This window comes from Perna viridis, chromosome 1 (genome assembly GCF_037379345.1).
Source record: "Perna viridis isolate PV_CMFRI_1.1 ecotype Kerala chromosome 1, ASM3737934v1, whole genome shotgun sequence".
NCBI classification, from domain to species: domain Eukaryota; kingdom Metazoa; phylum Mollusca; class Bivalvia; order Mytilida; family Mytilidae; genus Perna; species Perna viridis.
In genome coordinates, this window is record NC_142445.1 from 301,143 (window position 1) to 317,778 (window position 16,636).

The following is a 16,636-nucleotide window of genomic DNA, read 5'->3' on the forward strand; positions in this document are numbered from 1 at the left end:
TACACTTGATAAGACCGTTTGCATTTTAAAGTGTTTTGTGAGGTCAACTGTCTTTTACAGTTTAATTCATATCCATTCTCTACAATAGACGACTACATTGATGGTATTGGTATTGCACATTTTGACAGTGAATTCGACCTGCTAAAAAGCTATATACAAGTACCTTTGACAAAGACAGCTTGTGAGCTATTTGCTTTTTTTACATTAGATGGCTTGTTTTATTTTACAATCATGCAATTTAATATAACAAAACGAACCTCTAACATTAAGAAAATTATTAATGATGTTATGAAGGACCTTAATAAATTTATCTTTGTATCAGGTAGTACAAGCATACGAACTGTGCAACAATCAATCGAACCTTTTTATTAACACTGAAGGCAACGGGGAAAAAGAGGTGAAATTAGCTTGTTTATATACCGATTTATATTTACATTTTCAATATATCATATCTGCCTTGATTTTGATTTAACCTTAACTACGAACATAAATGTTTGTTTTCAATGTGTAAAAGGTTGTTAGAAGGAACGATTCAAATCATTAAAATCAAACAATAATGTAAAAAGTTTGAACAATATGCGTTATTTCGTACACTTCGCACCAGGTTACTAAATTACACTTTGCACACGGACTTTATACCATTTTTCATAAACCGTACAGTCAAACTTAGATGTTAAGTTGGCTCTAAAGTGAATAAATTTAGAAAATTGTTTTTTTTATTTTGTTTGGAAAGCACTGATGGCAACAAACTCTATGTCTGTGTGTCTCTCATCTCTCAAGCCAATATAGACAAAAAGGTATATTAATCATAATTTGTCGTGCTTTTCTTTATTTTATGACTGTCCGATAATTTTAATGCTGCCTTTTATTTCAAATTTGATAGTAGTAACATCCTCCAATGAATATTAAATTGTAGTTTCCTTGACTGTACAATAAAAAGTTTTTGTACAAGACCCTGCGTAATAAGTTTGTTATTAACACACACAGTATTTTTTTTCAAATTTTGAAACACCATTTGCATAGACATATTGTTATGCCTGTTTTGTTCAAATCTTGAGCCGACCAAGATTGCAAGTATACTTGCAAATCATGATGTCCTTGTTGAATTATAACACTTACACTGCAATCGGCCCTCGTGTGCGTTTCAAGAGTCAATAACTGTAAACTTTTTTTACGGAAATGATTTTTCTGTAACTTGTGTTGAAGACCTAATATTGAACTGATTTACATGTCTAAGCAATAAATAAGAAAATTTGATTAACAGCAATTAAAGCAAACAATTAAATGAATGACAAATTTTGAACTCAAATGACATTTGGTACTAACGAGGTAGTAAAAATCGACCTACAACTATGATTCACGACACACCAGTTACCTATTTTTGAAGGGTGTAGTAAATTAAACATATACTTCATTGTTGAACTGAAACTCAAAGCTTAAATGTTGATTGATTGATATGAAATCACTCATCATTCATAATTAGATCAAATTGTAAACCAACAATGTAATGAAAGTACAACACCTAGTGGGTTACAAGAGAATGTATCTGGTAATAATAAACACTTTGGGGAGTTATGTATATTTTGCCTTGCACTGTGATATTAACATTACAAACTTCAGTTCAGACCAATATTAGATTGATCTTGTTCAGAATTCAAAAGAGTTTCTACAAAAGAGCATTTCATATAATTGAATAAAATTTATTTTAATTATCATTTTATTGATTTAGTTTACATTTATAATATTTTATTGAATATAAACCCTTATGGGATAAGTAAAGAAACAAACACAAAATAAGAAGAAACAATACATTATATTAAGCTATTGAAACTTAGAAATGAAATAAAAAAGACTACAAATATGTATCCACTTCACCAATGTGGACCTCATTTTCGCACATCTAAAGACTGCTTCATTAAATCTACAACAGTTGGTGATTCTCCCATATTTTAATTTAGAATAAGAATAAGTTTATCAAAAGAGTCAAGCTGGCGAAAATCTGGAAATTTTTCTGACAAAACTTTTTTTTAAAAGTTTCTCCTTATTCCTTCATTTTTTGTCAATTAAAAAATCATCTTAAACTTTGAATATGTTTCAACTTCTCTTTAAACGGTATATATTTTTATATCTACCAAATTCCACTTCCAAGTTATGATCACGAACGCGGAACATTTTAGCATCTTTCTACATGTACTTTTAAATGTTTACTTTTAAATGATCTGACATTTGAGTATTTTGTAGCAACATAACCCTGTTCAAGAGGCTAATTGTATGAAGTCTAGAGTGGTCCCATGATAAAGAAATGGTATAACCCTGGCATGCTATATGCTGGGGTCGTCAGGCAATACTACGGAAAACCTGACCACAAACCATAGTGCTGAAACGTGTTGGGAAAAATACCATGTTCCTCGCATGTTACAGAACCCTTCTGTGTTATTCTATCGGAGTAGGCACTATTGAGCTCCAGCACAGAAAGCTGAATTGGCCGACACTTCCCACCTCTCCCTATTTCAAGAGGCAATCAAACTGTGCCGACCCTATTACCCTAATACCCTTAATTTGCATGATTATCGGATATGGTACTCTTAACATTGCCTTACGTTGTAAAATAACAATTTCATACACACAATCATTCTTGGTCATCAAATATTATACTCTTAACATGGCCAAACAACTTTAAATAACACGTTTCTATCTTAATTGTATATGCTTATTACATATCTTGCGAGCCGTACCCTTAACACGGACATACTACGTGAAATAGAATTTTGTACACAAGATAATTGCATCAGATTAAAACTCTAATCGTAATATTGCAATAGCACTTTCAAACTAAAAACATAATTATTAAATCTGACCTGAAGTGAACTATATTCTTGACATGACCACATTCCTTGAAAAAAAACATTCATGCTCATCAAATTGATTTGAACTCTACTCTTATCATAGTTTTACCATAAACTAGCACTTCCAACCCAAAATATGCAGGCTCATAGTGTATTCTTAACATAACCATACTACATGAAATAGCACGGTCCTACTCAAAACATCCATGCTCATTTCATCTGATATGGATTGTTCTTAAATTATGGCCATACTACTTGACAGAGCTCTTTCCTACAAAATAATATATGCTCATCACATCTGATAATGACCAAATTCTTAACATATCCATACTACTGAAAAAAACCCATTTCTTTCAATATCATCACAACATTCAAATCGTATTCTTAGCATAGTCATTCTACTTCAAATAACAATTTAATCCAATTCAAACATGTTTATCATTTACTCTTTACATAGCTACACTACTTGAAGTAGTACTTCCCTGCCCAAATCATTCATGCTAATCAAATCTAATTTGAACCTACATTTGACACGACCTTAATATTTAAAAAGGAAAGTTATAACCCTAATCAACACTGCTCATCCGATCTGATCTGATTCAACATGGCCACATTACTTGAATCAGTACTCTTATTGATAACATTGTCATACTATGTAAAACAGTACTTTCCCACCGAGAAAATCTGATGTAGACGGTACAATTAATATGGCCATACCACTTGGAAGAGCACTTAACTAACATACACATATGTAATAATCGCATCAGGTGAGAACTGTGTTTTTTTTTAATTGCTAAACTACTTAAAATAGTACTTTTCGACCCCAAAATATTCATAGTAAATACATTTTCTTCGAACCTATTGCTGACATGGACATATAAAATAAGTACTTTTTCACCAAATTTATACATGTTGATCATATCTGATTTGTACTGTGCTCTTAATATATTCAGCCATACATAATGTACTCTTAACATGGAGAGACAACGTAGAATAGCACTTTCATACAAAAATTATACTTGTTCATAACATCTGTCTCTCATTACGCTTTAAACATAGCGATACCATGTGAAGTAGCGCTTTCCTACCCAAAACAAACATGCTGATCATATCCTATTTGTACCGGATTCTAAACAAAGCCATGCTACCTATACCAGCATTTTCCTATTCAAAACATACGTGTTTGTCCTATTTGACGCGGACTGTACTAAAACTATTGTCATATTACTTGAAAGTGCAATTCTTAACCAAAATCATACATGCCCATCATATGTTATTCGAGCCCTACTATAGATATTGCCATACTACTTGAAAAAGCACTTTCCTTCCAAAAGCAAATATGCTGATCACATATGATTCTGACTGTATTCTTAACAAGTCCACGGTGCATCAAATAACACTATACTACTCACAACATACATTTTGATTTCATCTGAATTGTACCACGCTTGCTTTGAACATTACCAAACTACTTGAAATAGCACGTACGAAGTCATCACATCTAATACTGAGTGTTGTCATCAATTGGCTTACTACTGAGACTAGTAATGTCCACTAAAACATACTATCTGTTATGTAGATTACTCTTCACATGGCCATATTACTTGCAGTATCACTTTCCAAAGCAAAACATACATTTTCTTCACATCTGAAATGGACTATACTCTAAACATGGCTCTCCTACTTTTCCTCACAAAAGCATACATGCCCATCACAATAGACGCGAGCAGTATGCCTAATATCACAAAACTACAGTATGCAGCTCTTTCCAAACTTTTCGCACTGTCATCTTAATATATCCAACTTTAAATAATGTCCTCTTAACATTGAGTGACAACGGAAGATAGTACTTTCATAACAAACTTTTACCTTTTCACCACATGTGTTTCTTATTATGCTTTTACTATTGTGATATTACATAAACTAGCGCTTTCCTACCCAAAACATGCATGCTCATCACATCACAGTTGTACTGTATTCTTAACAGAGCCATGGTACCTATACAAGCATTTCCTACTCAAAACATAAATGGTTGTCATATGTTTTTCCAGTCCTAGCAATAGCACTTAAAAGAATACTTTACTTCCAAAATCAAATATGCTGATCACATATGATGCTGACTGTATTATTAACAAATCAACAGAGCGTCAATTAAGACTATACTACTTAAAACATATATGTTCATTACATCTGATTCGTATCACACTTTCAACATTACCAAACCACTTGAAATAGCACGTACGAAGTCATCACATCTAATACAGAGTGTTGTCATAAATTGACTGACTTCTGAGACTAGTACTTTCTACCAAAAATATACTATCTGATGTGCAATAGACTCCTCACATGGCCATATTTCTTGCAGTATCAATTTCCAAATCAAAACATACATTTTCTTCACATCTAAAATGGACTATACTCTGAACATGGCCATACTACTTGACACAGAATTTTCCTCACAAAAGTATACATGCCCATCACATTAGACGCCAGCAGCACTCTTAATATCGCAAAATTACAGGAAACAGCACTTTCCCACCAAAACATATATGCTTATTATACTTGATACATTTGATCAGAAATCATATATGCTCATGACAGCTATTTCGAACCTTATTGATAACATTGTTACACTATGTTAAATACCACATTCCCACCGAAAACATCACATCTGGTGTAGACTGTACCCTTTATATGGCCATACCTCTTGCAATAGCACCTAACAACCAGTCACATATGTAATTATCGCATCAGTTGCGAACTGCTCTTTTAATATTGCCAAAGTACTTGAAATATCACTTTCCTACCACAGAATATTCTTAGTCATTACATTTTCTTCGACCCCTACTGCGAACATGCACGTATACGTTATAACAGTACGTTTCTACCAAATTTGTACATGATTATTATATCTAATTCGTACTGTGCTCTTAATATAGCCAACCATACCTTATGTTCTCTTAACAATGAGTAACAACATTAAATAGCACTTTCATACCAAGATGATACTTGTTCATCACATTTCCTTCGTATTCTTCTCTTAACATATCGGTACTATATGAACTAGCACTTTGCTACCCAAAACATCAGGACTCTTTACATCCCATTTGTACCGTTACCTTAACAAAGCCATTATACCTCTAATAGCATTTTCTCACTCAAAACATGCATGTTCATCTTATTTGACACGCACTGTACAAAAACTATTGCCATACTACTTTAAAGTGCAATTCTTAACCAAAATCATACATGACCTTCATATGGTATTAGAACCCTGCTATATATATATTGCCATACTACTTGGAAAAGCACTTTCCTTCCAAAATCATATATACTGATCACATATGATTCTGACTGTATTCTTAACAAGTCCACAGTTCATCAATTAACACTATACTACTTATAACATAAATGTTCATTACATCTGATTCCTGCCCTACTCTAAAGATTACCATACTACAAAAATAGAAGGAACGAACTCATCATATCTAATACGGAGTGTTCTCATCATTGGCGCACTACAATGACTAGTAATTTCTGCAACAAACATACTGTCTGATGTGTAATGTACACTGAACAAGGCCATACTATCTGAAACAGAATTTTCCTCACAAAATTATACATGCTTATCACATCAGACGCCAGCAGCACCCCTAATATCACAAAACTACATTAAACAGCACTGGATACATATGCTCATTATGTTTGATACGTTTGTACCCAAGTCATACATTCTAATATGGAACCCCATTCATGACATTGTCATACTAAGTGAGATACTATATTCCCACAGACAAAATCACATTTATGGTGGACCGTACCCTTTATATTGCCATACCTCCTGTAATATCACTTAACTACCAAAAACATATGTGATTATCGCATCTGTTTCTAACTGCTCTCTTTATATTGTCAAAGAACGTTGAATAGCACTTTCATATTCAATATATTCATACTTGTTACATATCTCCGAACCCTACTGCTGACATGGACAAATAACACAAGATAAGTACTTTCCTACCAAATTCATACATGTTTATCATATCTGATTTGTACTGTGCTCTTAATATAGTCAACCATACATAATGTACTCTTAACATGGAGTGACAACGTAGAATAGCACTTTCATACAAAAATTATACTTGTTCATAACATCTGTCTCTCATTACGCTTTAAACATAGCGATACCATGTGAAGTAGCGCTTTCCTACCCAAAACAAACATGCTGATCATATCCTATTTGTACCGGATTATAAACAAAGCCATGATACCTATACCAGCATTTTCCTATTCAAAACATACGTGTTTGTCCTATTTGACGCGGACTGTACTAAAACTATTGTCATACTACTTGAAAGTGCAATTCTTAACCAAAATCATACATGCCCATCATATGTTATTCGAGCCCTACTATAGATATTGCCATACTACTTGAAAAAGCACTTTCCTACCAAAATCAAATATGCTGATCACATATGATTCTGACTGTATTCTTAACAAATCTACAGTGCATCAATTAACATTATACTACTTAAAAACGTATATGTTCATTACATCTGATTCGTACCATACTTTGAACATTACCAAACTACTTGAAATAGCACGTACGAAGTCATCACATCTAATACGGAGTGTTGTCATAAATTGGCTTAGTACCGAGACTAGTCATTTCTACTAAAACATACTATCTGATGTGAAATGTACTTTTCACATTGCCATACTACTTGCAGTATCACTTTCCAAATCAAAACATACATTTTCTTCACATCTAAAATGGACTATACTCTGCACATGGCCATACTACTTGACACAGCATTTTCCTCACAAAATTATACATGTCCATCACATTAGACGCCAGCATCAATCTTAATATCGTAAAACTACATGAAACAGCAGTTTCCAACCAAAACATAAATGCTTATTATATTTGATACATTCGTATAGAAATCATACATGCTTATGATATCTATTTCGAACCCCATCGATAATATTGTTATACTATGTGAAAAAGCACTTTCCTACTGAAAACATCAAATTTGTTGTGGACTGTATCCTTTATATAGCCATACCACTTGGAATAGCGCTTAACTATCAAACATATATGTGATTATCGCATCAGTTGCCGACTGCTCTCTTAATATTGCCAAAGTACTTGAAATAGAATTTTAAAACCCAAAAATAAAAATACTTATTACATTTTCTTCGAACCCTACTGCTGACATGGACATATAACTAAAGTAAGTACTTTCCTACCAAAGTCATACATGCTCATCATATCTAATTCGCACTGTCATCTTAATATAGCCAACTTTAAATAATGTCCTCTTAACATTGAGTGACAACGTAAGATAGCACTTTAATACCAAAATTATACTTTTTCACCACATCTGTTTCTTATTATGCTTTCACTATAATGATATTACTAGCGCTTTCCTACCCAAAACATGTATACTCATCACATCACATTTGTACTGTATTTTTAACCGAGCCATGATACCTGTACTAACATTTTCCTACTCAAAACATACATGTTTGTCATATGTTTTTCGTGTCCTACTATTAATATTACAATACCACTTGAAAAAGCACTTTCCTACCAAAATCAAATATGCTGATCACATATGATTCCCACAGACAACATCACATCTAACGTGGACTGTACCCTTTATATTGCCATACCTCATGTAATAGCACTTATCGCATCTGTTTCTAACTGCTCTCTTTATACTGTCAATGTACTTTGTCACTTTCATAATCAAAATATTCATAGTCGTTACATATCTCCGAACCCTACTGCTGACATGGACAAATAACACAAGATAAATACTTTCCTACCATATTCATACATGTTTATCATATCTGATTTGTACTGTGCTCTTAATATAGTCAGCTTTACATTATGTACTCTTAACGCTAAGTGACAACGTAGAATAGCACTTTCGTACAAAAATTATACTTGTTCATAACATCTATCTCTCATTATACTTTAACCATAGCGATACCATCTGAAGTAGCGCTTTCCTACCCAAAACAAACATGCTGATCATATCCTATTTGTACCGGATTATAAACAAAGCCATGATACCTGTACCAGCATTTTCCTATTCAAAACATACATGTTTGTCTTATTTGTACAAACATGTAATTTTGGCAATACCCATCATATGACCAAATCACTTGAAATAGCACTTTCCTACATGTTCTTATATCTGATTTGTACTGTGCTCTTAATATAGCCAACCACACCTAATGCACTCTAAACATTGAGTGACAATGTAACGGGTTTTCATACAAAAAGTGTATTTGTTTATTTCATCTTTTTCGTATGTGCTCATAATATATCGGTACTATATGAACTAGCGCTTTCCTACCCAAATCATTCAGACTTATCATATCACACTTGTACCGTATTCTTAGCATAGCCATAATACCTATCATAGCACTTTCCTACTCAATATATGCATGTTTATCTTATTTGACGCGGACTGTACTATAACTATTGTCATACTACTTCAAAGTGCAATTCCTAACCAAAATCATACATACCCATCATATGTTATTCAAACCTTACAATAAATATAGCCATACCACTTGAAAAAGCACTTTCCTACCAAAATCAAACATGCTCATTACATCTGATCCTACCATACTCTTCATATGACCATACTACATGAAATGGCAAGTACGAAGTCATCACATCTAATACGGAGTGTTGTCATAAATTGGCTTACTACTGAGACTAGTAATTTCTACTAAAACGAAACTATCTGATGTGAGTTGTACTCTTCATATGGCCATAATACTTCCAGGATCACTTTCCAAATCAAAACATATACGCTCTTCACATCTGAAATAGACTGTACTCTGAACATAGCCATACTACTTGAAACAGCTTTTTCCTCACACAATTGTACGTACTCATCACATCAGACGCCAGCAGCACTCCTAATATATAGCTAAACTTCTTGAAACAGCACTTTCCCACATAAATATATATGGTCATTATATTTGATACATTTGTACCTAAATCATACATGCTCATCACATCTATTCCGAACCCTTTTGATAACACTGTCATACTATGTGAAATAGCACTTTCCCATCGAGAACATCACATCTGATGTGGACAGTACACATCATATTGCCAAATCACATGAAATAGCACTTAACTACCAAACACATATGTGATTCTCGCATCAGATGCCGACCTCTCTCTCAATATAGCCAAAGAACTTGAAATAGCAAGTTCCTACCCCAAAATATTCATAGTCATTACATTTTCTCCGACTCCTACTGCTGACATAGGCATATAACTAAAAATATTACTCTCCTACCAATTTCATACATATTCATACATGTTCTTATATCTGATTTGTACTGTGCTCTTAATATAGCCAACCATACCTAATGCACTCTAAACATTGAGTGACCACGTAAGAACGGGTTTTCATACAAAAAGTATACTTGTTCATTCCATCTTTTTCGTATGTGCTCATAATATATCGGTACTATATGAACTAGCGCTTTCCTACCCAAATCATTCAGACTTATCACATCACATTTGTACCGTATTCTTAGCATAGCCATAATTACTATCATAGCATTTTCCTACTCAAAATATATGCATGCTTATCTTATTTGACGCGAACTGTACTATAACTATTGCCATACTACTTCAATGTGCAATTCCTAACCAAAATCATACATACCCATCATATGTTATTCAAACCCTACACTTTCCTACCAAAATCAAACATGTTCATTACATCTGATCCTACCATACTCTTAACATGACCATACTACTTAAAATGGCAAGTACGAAGTCACCACATCTAGTACGGAGTGTTGTCATAAATTGGCTTACTACTGAGACTAGTAATTTCTACTAAAACGAAACTATCTGATGTGAGTTGTACTTTTCATATGGCCATAATACTTCCAGGATCACTTTCCAAATCAAAACATATACGCTCTTCATATTTGAAATAGACTGTACTCTGAACATAACCATACTACTTGAAACAGCTTTTTCCTCACACAATTGTACATGCCCATCACATCAGACGCCAGCAGCACTCCTAATATATAGCTAAACTTCTTGAAACAGCACTTTCCCACATAAATATATATGCTCAGTATATTTGATACATTTGTACCTAAATCATACATGCTCATCACATCTATTTCGAACCCTATTGATAACATTGTCATACTATGTGAAATAGCACTTTCCCATTGAAAACATCACATCTAATTTTGGCAATACCCATCATATGGCCAAATCACATGAAATAGCACTTAACTACCAAACACATATGTGATTCTCGCATCAGATTCCGACGTCTGTGTCAATATAGCCAAAGAACTTGAAATAGCACTTTCCTACCCCAAAACATTCATAGTCATTACATTTTCTCCGACTCCTACTGCTGACATGGGCATATAACTAAAAATAGTACTTTCCTACCAATTTCATACATATTCATACATGTTCTTATATCTGATTTGTACTGTGCTCTTAATATAGCCAACCATACCTAATGCACTCTAAACATTGAGTGACAATGTAAGAACGGGTTTTCATACAAAAAGTGTATTTGTTTATTCCATCTTTTTCGTATGTGCTCATAATATATCGGTACTATATGAACTAGCGCTTTCCTACCCAAATCATTCAGACTTATCATATCACACTTGTACCGTATTCTTAGCATAGCCATAATACCTATCATAGCACTTTCCTACTCAATATATGCATGTTTATCTTATTTGACGCGGACTGTACTATAACTATTGTCATACTACTTCAAAGTGCAATTCCTAACCAAAATCATACATACCCATCATATGTTATTCAAACCTTACAATAAATATAGCCATACCACTTGAAAAAGCACTTTCCTACCAAAATCAAACATGCTCATTACATCTGATCCTACCATACTCTTCATATGACCATACTACATGAAATGGCAAGTACGAAGTCATCACATCTAATACGGAGTGTTGTCATAAATTGGCTTACTACTGAGACTAGTAATTTCTACTAAAACGAAACTATCTGATGTGAATTGTACTCTTCATATGGCCATAATACTTCCAGGATCACTTTCCAAATCAAAACATATACGCTCTTCACATCTGAAATAGACTGTACTCTGAACATAGCCATACTACTTGAAACAGCTTTTTCCTCACACAATTGTACGTACTCATCACATCAGACGCCAGCAGCACTCCTAATATATAGCTAAACTTCTTGAAACAGCACTTTCCCACATAAATATATATGGTCATTATATTTGATACATTTGTACCTAAATCATACATGCTCATCACATCTATTCCGAACCCTTTTGATAACACTGTCATACTATGTGAAATAGCACTTTCCTATCGAGAACATCACATCTGATGTGGACAGTACACATCATATTGCCAAATCACATGAAATAGCACTTAACTACCAAACACATATGTGATTCTCGCATCAGATGCCGACGTCTCTCTCAATATAGCCAAAGAACTTCAAATAGCAAGTTCCTACCCCAAAATATTCATAGTCATTACATTTTCTCCGACTCCTACTGCTGACATAGGCATATAACTAAAAATATTACTCTCCTACCAATTTCATACATATTCATACATGTTCTTATATCTGATTTGTACTGTGCTCTTAATATAGCCAACCATACCTAATGCACTCTAAACATTGAGTGACCACGTAAGAACGGGTTTTCATACAAAAAGTATACTTGTTCATTCCATCTTTTTCGTATGTGCTCATAATATATCGGTACTATATGAACTAGCGCTTTCCTACCCAAATCATTCAGACTTATCACATCACATCACATTTGTACCGTATTCTTAGCATAGCCATAATTACTATCATAGCATTTTCCTACTCAAAATATATGCATGCTTATCTTATTTGACGCGAACTGTACTATAACTATTGCCATACTACTTCAATGTGCAATTCCTAACCAAAATCATACATACCCATCATATGTTATTCAAACCCTACACTTTCCTACCAAAATCAAACATGTTCATTACATCTGATCCTACCATACTCTTAACATGACCATACTACTTTAAATGGCAAGTACGAAGTCACCACATCTAGTACGGAGTGTTGTCATAAATTGGCTTACTACTGAGACTAGTAATTTCTACTAAAACGAAACTATCTGATGTGAGTTGTACTCTTCATATGGCCATAATACTTCCAGGATCACTTTCCAAATCAAAACATATACGCTCTTCATATTTGAAATAGACTGTACTCTGAACATAACCATACTACTTGAAACAGCTTTTTCCTCACACAATTGTACATGCCCATCACATCAGACGCCAGCAGCACTCCTAATATATAGCTAAACTTCTTGAAACAGCACTTTCCCACATAAATATATATGCTCAGTATATTTGATACATTTGCACCTAAATCATACATGCTCATCACATCTATTTCGAACCCTATTGATAACATTGTCATACTATGTGAAATAGCACTTTCCCATTGAAAACATCACATCTAATTTTGGCAATACCCATCATATGGCCAAATCACATGAAATAGCACTTAACTACCAAACACATATGTGATTCTCGCATCAGATTCCGACGTCTGTGTCAATATAGCCAAAGAACTTGAAATAGCACTTTCCTACCCCAAAACATTCATAGTCATTACATTTTCTCCGACTCCTACTGCTGACATGGGCATATAACTAAAAATAGTACTTTCCTACCAATTTCATACATATTCATACATGTTCTTATATCTGATTTGTACTGTGCTCTTAATATAGCCAACCATACCTAATGCACCCTAAACATTGAGTGACAATGAAAGAACGGGTTTTCATACAAAAAGTATACTTGTTCGTTCCATCTTTTTCGTATGTGCTCATAATATTTTGGTACTATATGAACTAGCGCTTTCCTACCCAAATCATACAGACTTATCACATCACATTTGTATCGTATTCTTAGCATAGCCATAATACCTATCATAGCATTTTCCTACTCAAAATATATGCATGTTTATCTTATTTGACGCGAACTGTACTATAACTATTGTCATACTACTTCAATGTGCAATTCCTAGCCAAAATCATACATACCCATCATATGTTATTCAAACCCTACTATTAATATAGCTATACCACTTGAAAAAGCACTTTCCTACCAAAATCAAACATGCTCTTACATCTGATCCTACCATACTCTTAATATGACCATACTACTTGAAATGGCAAGTACGAAGTCATCACATCAAATACGGAGTGTTGTCATAAATTGGCTTACTACTGAGACTAGTAATTTCTACTAAAACGAAACTATCTGATGTGAATTGTACTCTTCATATGGCCATAATACTTCCAGGATCACTTTCCAAATCAAAACATATACGCTCTTCACATCTGAAATAGACTGTACTCTGAACATAGCCATACTACTTGAAACAGCTTTTTCCTCACACAATTGTACGTACTCATCACATCAGACGCCAGCAGCAATCCTAATATATAGCTAAACTTCTTGAAACAGCACTTTCCCACATAAATATATATGCTCATTATATTTGATACATTTGTACCTAAATCATACATGCTCATCACATCTATTTCGAACCCTTTTGATAACACTGTCATACTATGTGAAATAGCACTTTCCCATCGAGAACATCACATCTGATGTGGACAGTACACATCATATTGCCAAATCACATGAAATAGCACTTAACTACCAAACACATATGTGATTCTCGCATCAGATGCCGACCTCTCTCTCAATATAGCCAAAGAACTTGAAATAGCAAGTTCCTACCCCAAAATATTCATAGTCATTACATTTTCTCCGACTCCTACTGCTGACATAGGCATATAACTAAAAATATTACTCTCCTACCAATTTCATACATATTCATACCTGTTCTTATAACTGATTTGGACTGTGCTCTTAATATAGCCAACCATACCTAATGCACTCTAAACATTGAGTGACCACGTAAGAACGGGTTTTCATACAAAAAGTATACTTGTTCATTCCATCTTTTTCGTATGTGCTCATAATATATCGGTACTATATGAACTAGCGCTTTCCTACCCAAATCATTCAGACTTATCACATCACATTTGTACCGTATTCTTAGCATAGCCATAATTACTATCATAGCATTTTCCTACTCAAAATATATGCATGTTTATCTTATTTGACGCGAACTGTACTATAACTATTGTCATACTACTTCAATGTGCAATTCCTAACCAAAATCATACATACCCATCATATGTTATTCAAACCCTACACTTTCCTACCAAAATCAAACATGCTCATTACATCTGATCCTACCATACTCTTAACATGACCATACTACTTGAAATGGCAAGTACGAAGTCATCACATCTAATACGGAGTGTTGTCATAAATTGGCTTACTACTGAGACTAGTAATTTCTACTAAAACGAAACTATCTGATGTGAGTTGTACTCTTCATCTGGCCATAATACTTCCAGGATCACTTTCCAAATCAAAACATATACGCTCTTCATATTTGAAATAGACTGTACTCTGAACATATCCATACTATTTGAAACAGCTTTTTCCTCACACAATTGTACATGCCCATCACATCAGACGCCAGCAGCACTCCTAATATATAGCTAAACTTCTTGAAACAGCACTTTCCCACATAAATATATATGCTCATTATATTTGATACATTTGCACCTAAACCATACATGCTCATCACATCTATTTCGAACCCTATTGATAACATTGTCATACTATGTGAAATAGCACTTTCCCATCGAAAACATCACATCTAATTTTGGCAATACCCATCATATGGCCAAATCACATGAAATAGCACTTAACTACCAAACACATATGTGATTCTCGCATCAGATTCCGACGTCTGTGTCAATATAGCCAAAGAACTTGAAATAGCACTTTCCTACCCCAAAATATCCATAGTCATTACATTTTCTCCGACTCCTACTGCTGACATGGGCATATAACTAAAAATAGTACTTTCCTACCAATTTCATACATATTCATACATGTTCTTATATCTGATTTGTACTGTGGTCTTAATATAGCCAACCACACCTAATGCACTCTAAACATTGAATGACAATGTGAGAACGGGTTTTCATACAAAAAGTATACTTGTTCGTTCCACCTTTTTCGTATGTGCTCATAATATTTTGGTACTATATGAACTAGTGTTTTCCTACCCAAATCATACAGACTTATCACATCACATTTGTATCGTATTCTTAGCATAGCCATAATACCTATCATAGCATTTTCCTACTCAAAATATATGCATGTTTATCTTATTTGACGCGAACTGTACTATAACTATTGTCATACTACTTCAATGTGCAATTCCTAACCAAAATCATACATACCCATCATATGTTATTCAAACCCTACTATTAGTATAGCTATACCACTTGAAAAAGCACTTTCCTACCAAAATCAAACATGCTCTTACATCTGATCCTACCATACTCTTAATATGACCATACTACATGAAATGGCAAGTACGAAGTCATCACATCAAATACGGAGTGTTGTCATAAATTGGTTTACTACTGAGACTAGTAATTTCTACTAAAACGAAACTATCTGATGTGAATTGTATTCTTCATATGGCCATAATACTTCCAGGATCACTTTCCAAATCAAAACATATACGCTCTTCACATCTGAAATAGACTATACTCTGAACATAGCCATACTACTTGAAACAGCTTTTTCCT

The 16,636-nt window shown here is 33.9% G+C and overlaps 1 long non-coding RNA gene across 5 annotated transcripts in view; it reads left to right on the forward strand.

The window, feature by feature from the left end:
• LOC148626749 (uncharacterized) overlaps positions 1-16,636 on the forward strand; it is a 68,475-nt gene that overhangs the window by 11,233 nt on the left and 40,606 nt on the right. The window contains exon 13 of one of the 5 annotated variants that reach the window (XR_015922079.1): positions 323-797. The exons of the other annotated variants lie outside the window; for them this stretch is intronic. This is a non-coding gene — a long non-coding RNA (uncharacterized LOC148626749). The remainder of the gene's footprint in view (positions 1-322; positions 798-16,636) is intronic. 5 annotated transcript variants of the gene reach the window in all.